Source organism: Camelus dromedarius, chromosome 35 (genome assembly GCF_036321535.1).
Source record: "Camelus dromedarius isolate mCamDro1 chromosome 35, mCamDro1.pat, whole genome shotgun sequence".
Classification (NCBI taxonomy): Eukaryota; Metazoa; Chordata; class Mammalia; order Artiodactyla; family Camelidae; genus Camelus; species Camelus dromedarius.
The window spans coordinates 8,700,659-8,713,299 of record NC_087470.1 but is presented as its reverse complement, the minus strand read 5'-3'; the positions used below and the strand labels follow the sequence as shown (position 1 = coordinate 8,713,299).

At 34.2% G+C, this 12,641-nt stretch overlaps 1 pseudogene; it reads left to right on the top strand.

Moving 5' to 3' along the window:
* The first annotated feature begins 2,667 nt into the window (after window positions 1–2,667).
* Window positions 2,668–3,659, top strand: LOC135320007 (olfactory receptor 4A47-like; annotated as a pseudogene).
* The last annotated feature ends 8,982 nt before the right edge of the window (window positions 3,660–12,641 follow it).

Below are 12,641 nucleotides of genomic sequence, written 5' to 3'. Positions count from 1 at the left end.
ATGCCATCTCTGAAGAGATATAATTTTTACTTAACTTTACTGTCTGTAACAGTGCTTCAATGGTAGCCACTTCCTATCCATTGGATCTCAGCTTAATCATCACCTTTTAAGAAACATCATCCCTGATTACATTATCCATGGTAGAAGTCTCCCTCTTATTTCTCTCACAGTACCCTATTTGTTGTTTTATAAGGAGTGAATAAGACTATAATTACTTTATTAAATCATCTCCTTCTTTGTTGTTTGACTTTGCATATAAGAATATAAGATCATATAGGGAAGACCTTTTATAAGATCCCCCCCTCCAGTTTTATTAATCATTGTGTCCTCACTCATGGGACAGTTGCTGGCATAAAACAGGTGCCCTGAATTTTTTAAAAAAACAATTAATAGTAGGATAAATAATTATTACATTTAAATTGATGATACGATTTTTATATGTCTAACCAAACTTTTACTGATTTAATTGAGTACTAAATAAAAAGAAGGAAAATCTTGCTATGACAGGTGAGGAAATACAGAATAAGTAAGTTCACTGGAAGGAAATGACTGGGTTGAAATTTTATTCTTGATTGGCAGTAGTCTCATAAGGGCTTTAAAGCTATTTTTTTCCTCCATGTTATGTCTTTCTGACCCTGATTACTTGATTTGATCTAGTAATAGCTTTACATATAGATGTTCTTTTAAAATTTTGTTGAAAATCCCAGTGAATTAATTAAGCAAGAATCGGATTTGGACAGTTCCAATTCTGAGACTCAATGATAAATGTGGTTAGAAAGGATAAAATGTCTCATGATCTTCACCTCTATCTGGAAGAAGACAGTATCCACTTAGTAACTGACACAATTTTTTTAGAAGTTCCTTTCTTAAAGTATGACATAAAATAAATCACAGGAATGTCTTTCAAAAATACCAAGTCAACTACTTTAGCCATGTTAACCTGAAGGTGTGAGAAGGGTTATACAATCAAATGTTATTTTTCTTTTTGAAATTCACAGGAAAGAAGCTACTTGTGAAACATTTCCCCAGGAAATGGCTAGTTGCTCTCTTTCTATGTAAATATAGGATTTGCTGGTCTTTTTGATAAATTTCCTAACAATATAAACTTGCTTCTCTGTGCACAACATGGAATTCTTTTTAAATAATCTATTGTGCATGTAAAAATGACCTTCCAGTTAATCAGAAGACTCTATCAAGAAAAAAGACAGCCAGACAAATGAAATAAAATATATCCCCAAGTCATAATGTAACCTTTCCCCCTCTGTTAGCAATGAAAGAATTCCAGGGAGGGCCACATACTGAGTTAAAACCTTCAGATTGTGAACAAGTCTGTATGAGGTAAGTCTAACAGTAAATAGCGGGAACCAGGCTCACTATTGTGTGACCTTCTTCATTATGTAAAAAATAAAATTATTTTGAAATAAATCAAACTTAGTTTCCAATTGTAGATTGATCACTTAAAAATGGGTGGCCTTGGGAAAATTAATCAGATGTTCTGAGCCTTAGTTTCTTCAGTTATGAAATGGGTATTACATTTCTTGTTACTGTGAATACTAAATTGATACATTAAATCATGTGTGTGTGTGTGTGACTGGAATATACTGTAGGAGTTTTGAACAACAAAGTTTTGTCATCAGAATAAAATTATAAGGGACAATTTGGGCTGCTTCAGGAGAAGCAGTTTTTGGAGGCCAGAATAAAAGTGGAGGCAGGAGATTATTGCAGTTGGACCAGGAAGGAACTAATGGGTAGAGAGTGATCAAATTTGTGATATATTTCAAAAGTAGAGATAATAAGATGTGTTTAAGTTGTATGAGAGTTACAACAGTGAAGAACACTGTGAAATTTTTTGTAAAAACATAACATAGAAAATGATACCATTTAATGAGATGAATAGGGAATATCTATTAAATTTTAGGTATAGGAAATGTTTATGTTTATTATGGGCATTTAAAAGTTAGTTTTATAAAAGCTAAATTTCAATTCAGTTGGATGTCCAAAATTAGAGATGTTGCATGTACAGGTTTGAAAATTAGGGGAGAGATAAATCCTGGAGACACAAACTTGGACTGCTGCAGTATTTATTGTTCAGAAAAAGAGAAATATCCACCTAGAGACCCTAAAGAAGTATCACCGAGGTTTGACACAATTCAGGACAGATAACATCTATTTATGGTTAGATCTACTCATACTGATAATGTAAATCACCTTAAGTGAGTCTCAGGTATTATACTTTTGTGACTTTATAAGGCGTGTAACTTTTCATGGAACTCCTTTCCCATCTTTTCTTGTTCTTTCACTTAAAAAAAAAAAAACTCAGCTAAATCATTGCTTTTCATAGGAAGCCTTCTCTGATTCCAATTTGATTGACATATCCCTACACTCTTAACATTGTGTGAATATCCTTTTAATGGTACTTATTACATGGGTCTGGAATTGTCTGATCCCTTGTCATGTATCCTATCACTGACAGTGGGGAACTATGCCTTATTCAACTTGGTACTCACAATGTCAATGGCACATTGGACATGAACAAATACTCCATACACATTCTTTTAATTGAATAGAATAGATAAAAAGATTAAACTTATAATGCATGTAAAAGTCCCCCCTTGTTTTGTAGGTTAACTGCTTCTAATATGTGAAGCCAGCTTGTGTACAGACTAGATGCAACCAGGGAAAAATGTAGCTTACTTTGTTCTCTTGGGCCTCACACAGAATCCAAAGGAGCAGAAATTCCTTATTGTCAAGTTATTGTTCTTCTACATTTTGACTGTGGTGGGTAACCTGCTCATTGTCGTGACAATAACTGTCAGTAAGACTCTGAACTCACCGATGTAATTTTTTCTTGCTAACTTATCATTTATAGATCTAATTTATTCCTCTTCTAGTTCCCCCAGATTGATTTCAGACTTGTTCTTTGGGGAAAACACCATATCCTTTGAATCTTGCATGACTCAGCTTTTTACTAAGCACTTTTTTGGTGGGTCAGAGATTGTTCTTCTGTTGGTGATGGCCTATGACCGCTACGTGGCCATCTGTAAGCCTTTGCATTGTTTGGTTATCATGAGGCAAAGGGTGTGTGTTGTGCTGCTGGTGGTGTCCTGGGTTGGAGGATTTCTGCACTCAGTCATTCAACTTGGCACTATTTATGGGCTCCCATTCTGTGGCCCCAATGTCATTGATCACTTTTCATGTGATATGTACCCCTTATTGAAACTGTTCTGCAGTGACACCTATGTCATTGGCATCTTAGTGGTGGCCAATGGAGGACTGATCTGCACTACTGTGTTTCTGCTCTTACTCATCTCCTATGGAGTCATCTTGCACTCTCTAAAGAACCTGAGTCAGGAAGGGAGGCAGAAAGCCCTCCAGACCTGTGTTTCCCACATCACTGTGGTTGTCTGCTCCTTTGTCCCTTGTGTTTTCATGTATGCAAGACCTGCTAAGACCTTCCCTATTGACAAATTTTTAAGTGTGTTTTATACAGTCATAAGCCCCATGCTGAACCCATTTATCTACAGCCTAAGAAATTCTGAGATGACTAATGCTATGAAGAAGCTCTGGAGAAAAAAAGTGAGATCAAGTAATAAATAAGTGCATTATCCATCATGAAGGAAGCAATTTAGCACTAGAACCAGTCTCCTTGGAGTATGAAAGTCTTCATAAGTCTGATGCAAGCTTTCCTTTTCTCTGAAGAATTTGTGATAATTGGAATTCAAAAATGATTTGTATCCTTCTGCTATTAACTAGCTTTCCTGCTAAAATATAAACTCTATAATATCTGGTTTATCACCGCACCTAGAAGTTTGGAATGCATTTACAGTAGGGAGTCAGTAAATAATATGTAATAAAGTAGTCAATGCAACTTTATAGAGTTTCATTTATTTTTACTTAATTGCTGTATTTACTGTTAATTCTTTCTCATTCTTAGTTTTATGTTATTCAGATTCTTCTTATTTATCTTCATTGTTTTATTGTAAATTTAGAATGTTTAATGTTATACAGATTATTTTTATTCAATGTAACATTTTTAGTGTAATATTTAATTTTTTAATTAAAAATTGAAACCTAATAGATAATAATAATAATACATATTAAAAATAGAATCTGTGCAAAATGGAATAACTTGGAATTAACTTCCTACTCATCCTAAAATAGAGTCTTCCAGTTTTTCCAGATGCAGTCACTATCCTCTAAGATTCTTCCAATAATAATATTTGCAAAAGTAAGTATATTTTTACATATGTGTTCATGATGATGTCTCTGTGTATAAATTTTGCTATTTACTACTCAGCCTCCTGAGCATCTTCATATACCAGTCTATAGATCTAACTTATTCTCAGTTTCTTCAAACTGCTTAACTTCTTTATAAAGATCACTAACACTGATGAATCCAGTCCTCTTCATGTTTTCCTCGGTCTTCTATAACAAATAATTCTGCAATAAATTATTTTGAAGTTTCCTAAGTTTGAGTTCCCAGCGGTGGAATTGCTGAGTCAGTTGATATATGCATTTAAAATATTGATGTTCATAGTTATTGACAAAATGCCATCCATGAGTTTGTACCAAACTCACTACTTTCCTAATTCTGGAGAATACCTTTTTATGACATTCTGAACAACCAGTGTTTGATAAACATTTGTGGTATTTCAGTCTGATTAAAGAAATTGTGTTTCATTTGTATATTTTAATTACAAATGAATATAATTGAATTTGGGCATTTATTCAAGTGTTTTAAATGATTTGTATTCCTCTTTCATGAATTGCCTATTAATGGATTTTATGTGTTTTATTTGATTGCTGATCTTTTTCATATTGATTTTTATAATTTAATTATAATAATAAAGAAGTTATCCAATTTACTATGTAGGTAGAATTATTATTTTTCCAGCTTGTTATTTATTTTTCTTATTTCTATACTGTGCAGAATCTTTTTGGCCATGTCAAAATATTTTAACTTTTACATAATCAAATATATCCATATTTTATAGTTTCTGTGTCTTGCTTAGAAAGAATTTTCCTATTCAAATGTTACCAAAATATTCTTCCACATTTTTTCACATTTAATTTTTAAGTCTTTTTGCTTTTTAAATTTTATGCCTGTATTTTTAAACCAGCTGCACTTAATTTTGTTGTAAGGAGTTAAGTAGATATTACATTTTAATTATTTTTCTGGATTGGCATTCCTGTCAATGCATGAATATTTTTCCCCATGGCTTTGCTATCCCAACTATGCTTTCTAAAATATGGTATGCATTACATCCAATTGAAGCCTCTATTATCTTCCACTGGTCTCTTTGTTCATGTTTCATGTAACAGAGGATGTAATTACATTTGATTTAAAATACACTTTGATACCTTATCAGTCTAGGATTCCTTCATTACTATTTCTTATCAGAATTATTACTATTCTTATATATTTATGCTTTGAAATTAAGTTGCAATAAGCTAGTCTAGTAAAAACTATGTTCAGTTAGTATTAAGAATAAGATTTGATTGAGAAAGAATTTGGATCTTTAGAGAATTCTTATTCACAAACTGGTAGGTCTTTCCACTTACGTCATCTTTTTATGTTAATAATATCTAGGATGTTTCCAGTATATATAAAGCTTAGTCTTTCTGAGTTTTTTTATGCTGCTATTTTTAAAGGATCTTATTTTCTATTGCATTTTCCAAGTATCTGTTCTTTCAATATAGGAAATTTTTTTAACTCTTTAGATAAGATACAGTTTTCACAGTATACCATTCATCCTTTTCAGTCTAAGTTCTACAAGTTTTGATAAATGCATAAGTTCTGCAATCATCACAATCAACATGCAGAATGCTTCATCACCAAAAGTGTTTCCATGACCCTCTGTAATCTTCTCTTGCCTTCACTTCCAGGTCCTGGCAAACACGGATCCATTTCTAATTCTAGAGTTTTGTCTTTTCCCAGAATGTAATATAAATTGAATCACATAGTATGTAACATTGTTCTCCCAGCTTTACTGAGGTATATTTAACAACTTAAAGTTGTATATATTGCAGGTGTACAATGTGATGATTTTATATACATATACACTTTGAAGTGATTACCACCGTGGAGGGAATTAAAACATTCCTTACTCTTAGTAAATTTCAAATATACAATACAGTATACCATACAGCACTATGCTGTATATTAGATCCTCAGAAATTATTCATCTTATAACTGGAAATTTGTAACCTTTGAACTAACATATCCTCATTCCCCTCCAACTCCTGGCAATCAACATTTACTCTCTACTGCTTTGAGTTTGCTTCCCCCCCCAAGATTCTACTTGTTAGTGAGATAATACATTATTTGTCTCTCCGTATCTGGTTTATTTCACTTTGTGTCTTCCCAGTTCATCCATGTTCCAAAAGACATGGCCTCCTTTTTATGGTTGAATAATATTCCATTGTTATAGAAACAATGCATTGTCATGTGTTGTCAGACACTTGGGTTGTTTTCATATTTTAGCTATTGTGAATAATGCTTCACTTAACATGGGAATGCAGATATCTTTGATGATACTGCTTTCATTTCCTTTGGATATATACCCAGAAGTGGAATTGTGGGATCATATAGTATTTTTAATCTTTAATTATTTTAGAAACCTCCTTGCTGTTTTCCATGGTGGTTGCATCAGTTTGTATTCCCAGCAACAGAGGACAAGGGTTCCAATTTTTATATGCCCTCATCAACATTCCTCTTTTATAAGACAGTAATTTCTTTCATGAGGGCCTTGCCCTTTTGGTTTAATCACCCTGCAAATGCTCTAGTGCCTCACATTATCATCTTGGACAATCAAATTTGAGCATATGAATTTTCAGGAATATATACATTCAAACCATAACCAGGGTACAGTTTCATTCTTCTGCATTTGGATATCCAGTTTTCCCAACTCAAAGTAGAGCCTTTTCCTTTTCCCATAGTTTATTCATGCCTCCCTTTTCAGTGATTAGTTGACCATATATGCGTGGGTTTATTTCTAACCTTGCTGTTGAGTTTCACTTGTCTATGTAGCTGTTTTTATCCTATTACCATGCTGTTTTGATTACTAAAGATTTGTAATATATTTAGAAATCAAAAATTGTAGTGTCTCAAGCTTTGTTTTCCCCTCTCAAAATTGCTTGGCTATTTGGGGTCTTATGTGGTTCTATATGAACTTTTTTTCTATTTCTCTGAAAAATGCCATTGGGAATTTGATGGGGATAATTTTGAATCTGTAAATTGCTTTAGATAGTGTGGACATTTTACCAATATTTATTTTTCCATTCATGAACATGGAACATCTTTCCATTTATTTGTGTCAGTTTCTTTCATCAATGCCATACAAATCTCAGTGCACAAATCTTTCATCTCTTTGGTTAAATTCATTCTGAAGTATTCCATCCTTTCTGATGCTGTTGTAAATAGGATTATTTCCTTAAATTCTTTTTCTGATAGTTCATTGCTTGTATATATAAATGCAACTGTTTTTATGCTGTTTTTGTATTTACAACTTTGCTGAATTGTTTATTAGTTCTAACAATTTGGGGTGCAATTTATTATGTCTTCTATATGTAAGATCATGTCCAGTATCTAATCTTTTCAGTCTGGCTTCTTGATATTAGTAGTATCATGCATTTGAGATTTATGCTTATTATTGTGTTTATCAATAGCCCATTTATTTTACTGCTGAATAGTATTCAATTTTATGGATATATCACAGTTTATTTATTCATTTCTTCATTAAGATATATTTTTATTGTTTCCAGTTATTTGAATGTATTAGTAAAACTGCCATAAATAGTCATGTATAGGTTTTTATAAAAACAAGCAAACAAACCTGAAAAGAATATGAAACAATTATTTTAAAGATACTAGATGTCAGGAACAATTGACAGTGATCAATGTGCAGTTGAAAACAAAAATTTGAGCTCTACAATTTTTCCAGTTTATTACCTTGGAAAAGTTTCATGCTGCAGTACACACAGGGATACCTCAGAAGATCTTAGGAGACTCCTGAGTTGAGGAGATGGTTACTATAACCCTCTCAACTTTCTTTTCCTCCCCATAAAAACATTTTTGTTTCTTTGACATGCAGAGCTGGCATATGGCTTGCTAAGATTTCAGTCCCCAACTGTGATTCTCTGCTGATCTCCAATACATACACTTACTGAACAAAATAGAAACCTAAGGAATAGGATAGTAAATATATAGACTTTTATATATGAAAGTAGTTGTATTGCACGGTAGTAGGAAACAATAATTATACAATAGATGTGTGAGGAAAATTTAATTATCCTTATGACAAGAAGAATGTGTATTTCTGCTTCACATCTTATCTGAAAATGTATACACCCTATGTGGGGAAATATGTAAATGTGGGAAAATACTTTAAAATGCTTAAAGAAAATTATGTTTGTAAATTTGGGGCAGCATGGACTTTTAGAAGTACATGGAGAGATTCATCCTGAATCTGGTTTCTACATCCCTACATCCCAGCATAGGTGGTTAATCCTTGATCCCAACCATGTCTACTCCAGTGTCCATGAGTGATCTCCAATTCTCATAATTTGGAAGTGCTTAATTCACTCTATTCATTTCTTTTCTGATTAGAAGATTTAGAGTATTTTTTTCACTTAACAATAAATGAAACATCATCTATAATAACCTATAATGAAAAAAGAATACGAAAAAGAATATATACATATATCTGTATAACTGAATCACTATGCTGTTCACCAGAAACCAACACAACATTGTAAGTCAACTATACTTCAATAAAACAAAATAAGTGAAAATTCATGCCTGGTGTGTAGGTGGGGCCTGTTGGGTATCAGGGCTGGTCCCTGGCCACTAGTGGGTGAGGCTGGGCACTGGGGCTAGTGTCAGTACTCTGGTAATGAAGCTAAGTCCAGAGGTCTCTGGCTGTGGGGTCTGGGGGTCCCAGAGCTGGTGCTGGATTGCTGGTTTGTGGGCCTAGGGCAAAGGGTGTCCTGAGGCTGACACCTGCTTGGTGAGTGGGTCTGAGTCCTGACATGGCTACCTAAAGGACACTGGTGTTTCCAGGGCTGATGTCCACCAACTGGTGCTCTAGGCCATTGCCCAGTGGATCCTGGGGCTTGTGTCCTCCCACTGGTGGGTGGAGCCAGGTCCTGGGGTCTCTGGTGGCAGGGTTTAGAGGTTCAGAATCTGCTGTTGGCCTGCACATGCATGGAGGTGGGGGGACAAAGGATCCTGGGTCTGGTGACCATCCCCTAGTGGGTGAGAATGGTTCCAAGGTAACTGGGTTCTCAGGGTTCCCTACAGTACCCATCCTGCTGGTGGTGGGGTTATGTCCCCACCCACCTTGCTGCTTGGTCTGAGGCTTCTTAGGTCTGGTGCACACTAGCTGGTGGGCTAGGCTGGGCCCAACCACTAAAATGCTAGAGGGAATGTTCCAAAATGGAATATGCCAGCATCAGTGCCCTTGTCATGAGATAGCTCCCCCAAATGGCTCCTGCCAGTGTCTTTGTCCCTAACATGAGTCCCAATTTCTTCCTACTTCTCCAGGAGTATCTCTAAGATCAGCAAGTGGGTCTGACTCAAGCTCCTTTCAAATGACTGTTTCTGCCCTGGGTGTTGGAGTGTGTGTGATTTTTGGAAGAGCTCTTTTTGTTTGTAGTCTCTACTTCCCACAGCCTTCTACTGGCTATCTCAAAGGTAGACCACACTGGCCTTCAAAGCCAAATTTTGGGGCTCATCTTTCCAGTGCAGGACTCCTTGGCTGAGAAGCTTGATGTGGGTGCAGGATCTTCACTCCTTGGGGAGAAACTCTGCTATTGTAATTATCCTCCACTTTGTGGGTTACTCATCTGGGGGTAAGGGTCTTGATTGCACTGTCTCCAATCTTCCTACCTATTTGTTGTAGTTCCTTATGTATATATTTCATTGTAGAGGAAATTTTTCTAGCCTTCAGAGTGTTCTCATTAGTAGTTGCTCTGAAAATAGTTGTAGTTTTGGTGCCCCCATGGGAGGAAGTTAGCTCAGGGTCTTCCCACTCTGCCTGTTGGCCACTCCCCCCTATATGTCTGTCTTTATGACAATTCCACACTGCTATGATTATCATAGTTTTGTAGTATGTTTTAGTATCAGGAATAGGAAATCCCCAGATTCATTCACTTTTTCAAGTTTGTTTTGACTATTTGCTTTGGATCCCTTGCAATTTCATATGAATTTTAAGATGGATTTTTTTTTCTATTTCTGCAAAGAAACATTTTTGGGATTCTAATATGGATCACACTGAATCTGTATATCACTTTAGGTTGTATTGACATCTCAGTAATGCTAAATTTTCCAACTCATGGGTGTTTTCCATTTATGTGTGTCTTCTATAATATCTTTCAGCAATCTTTTTTAGTTTTCAGAGTGCAAGACTTTTGCCTACTTGATTAAATTTATTCTTAAGTCTTTTATTCTTTTTGATGCTACTGTAAATGGAAGTGTTTAGTCTTTGGTTTGTTCATTTATATTATAGAAATTCAACATTCATTCATGATAAAAAAAATAGAAGGGCTGTACCTCAACATAATAAAGGCCATTTATGACCATTCCACAGCTCAGATCAGACTCAACATTGGAAGGTTGAAAGCTTTTCCATTAAATTCAGGAGCAAGACAAGAGTGCACACTCTCACCATTTTTTAAAAAAACAGTACTGCAAAATTTTTCCTTTGACATGTTTTCGGTTTTCTATTTTTAAATCATGTCATCTTCTAAATGATATGATTTTACTTAATTAAATTGTCCTTAACTTTACTGTCTGTAACAGTGCTTCCAATGGTAGCCACTTCCTATCCTTTGGATCTCAGTTTAGTCGTCACCTTTTAAGTAATGCCTTCTCTGATTACATTATCCATAGTAGAATCCTCCCTCTTATTTCTGTCACAGTGCCCTATTTGTTGTCTTATAAGCAGTACATAAGACCATCATTACTTTATTAAATTTTCTCTTTTATTTTTTGACTCTAAAATAGGAATCTGAGATCTATGCAGGAAGGAAATTTAACATGAGTTCCTCCCCTGTTTTATTTATTAATGGCTGTGTTTTCACTCACAGTATAGTTCCTGGCATTAAATAGGTACTTTAAATTATAAAATATGGATACATAATTAGTTATTATATCTGTATTGGTGATAATATTTTATACATCTAACCAAACTTCAAGGCAAAATAAATTTGGTATTAAATAAAAGAAAAGAATATCTTATTGTGACAGGTTGGAAAATACATGATCAGTTAATCTAATTGGAACAAAGTGACTGGGCTGGTATTGTATTTTTCACTAGCATTAACCTTATAATATTTTTAAAGCTATTTTTTTCTCCATATTACACTTTCCTGCTCTAGTTATATGATTTGACCTAATCACATCTTTACATAGAGATATACTTTTAAAACTTTGTGGGAAATCCCAGTGAATTTAATTAAATGAGGATCAGTTTTGGACACATTCCAATTCTAAGACTTAATGATAAATGAGGTTAGAAGTGATAAAATGCCCAGTGATCTTTGCCAATATCAGGAAAGAGATGCTATCTTTCTAAGAACAGACAGAAAATTTTAGTAGGTCCTTTGTTAGAATTAAAGCATTGCATTTAAAAAAGAAAAGCAGAAGAATGTCTCTCTCAATCAGCCAGCTAGTCTGGCTCTGCAACATGACACAGTGAGAAGGACTAAGCAACTGAATGGTATTTTTATTTTTTTAATTCATCTATTTTCTAATTAAACCTGGTTTTAATGGGTCTCAGAATTCTTTTTTTAACTTCTTTTTATTGAGTTATAGTCATTTTACAATGTTGTGTCAAATTCCAGTGTACAGCACAATTTTTCAGTTATACATGCACATACATATATTCATTGTCACATTTTTTTTTTGCTGTGAGCTGCCACAAGATCTTGTATATATTCCCCTGTGCTATACAGTATAATCTTATCTATTCTGCATATGCCTGTCAGTATCTACAGATTTTTGAACTCCCAGTCTATCCCTTCTCACCCGTCTCCCCCTGGAACCACAAGTTTGTATTCTATGTCTATGGGTCTGTTTCTGTTTTGTATTTATGTTCTTTATTTTATTTTATTTTATTTTATTTTATTTTATTTTATTTTATTTTATTTTATTATTTTAGATTCCACATATGAACAATCTCATATGGTATTTTTCTTTCTCTTCCTGGCTTACTTCACTTAGAATGACATTGAATGGTATTTTTAAATTTTGAAGTTAGTAGAGTAAGATTACTAGAGACACCTTTTCTTGTCCAATGACTGGTTGCAATCTTCCTATGTAAACACAGGATTTGCTAGTTTTTTTTTCTTTTTGATAAGTTTCCAGCGTGATAAATCATGTGTGTGTGTGTGTGTGTGCATGTCCATGTGTGTGCTCACACACTGAGGGATATATTTTATATAATTCATAGTGCAAATAAAAATGATCTTCTGAATAATCAGAAAACTTCTCAGAGGAAATAGACAGAAAGTTGAATGAAATAAAAGATATCCTCAAGTAATAATGCAGCCTATATCCTCTGTTATCAGACTGGATTAAGGATGATTTCCAAGTCTTTGTGAGTAACTTAAAAAGCCTTCCTTCAGATAGTGAACAAGCC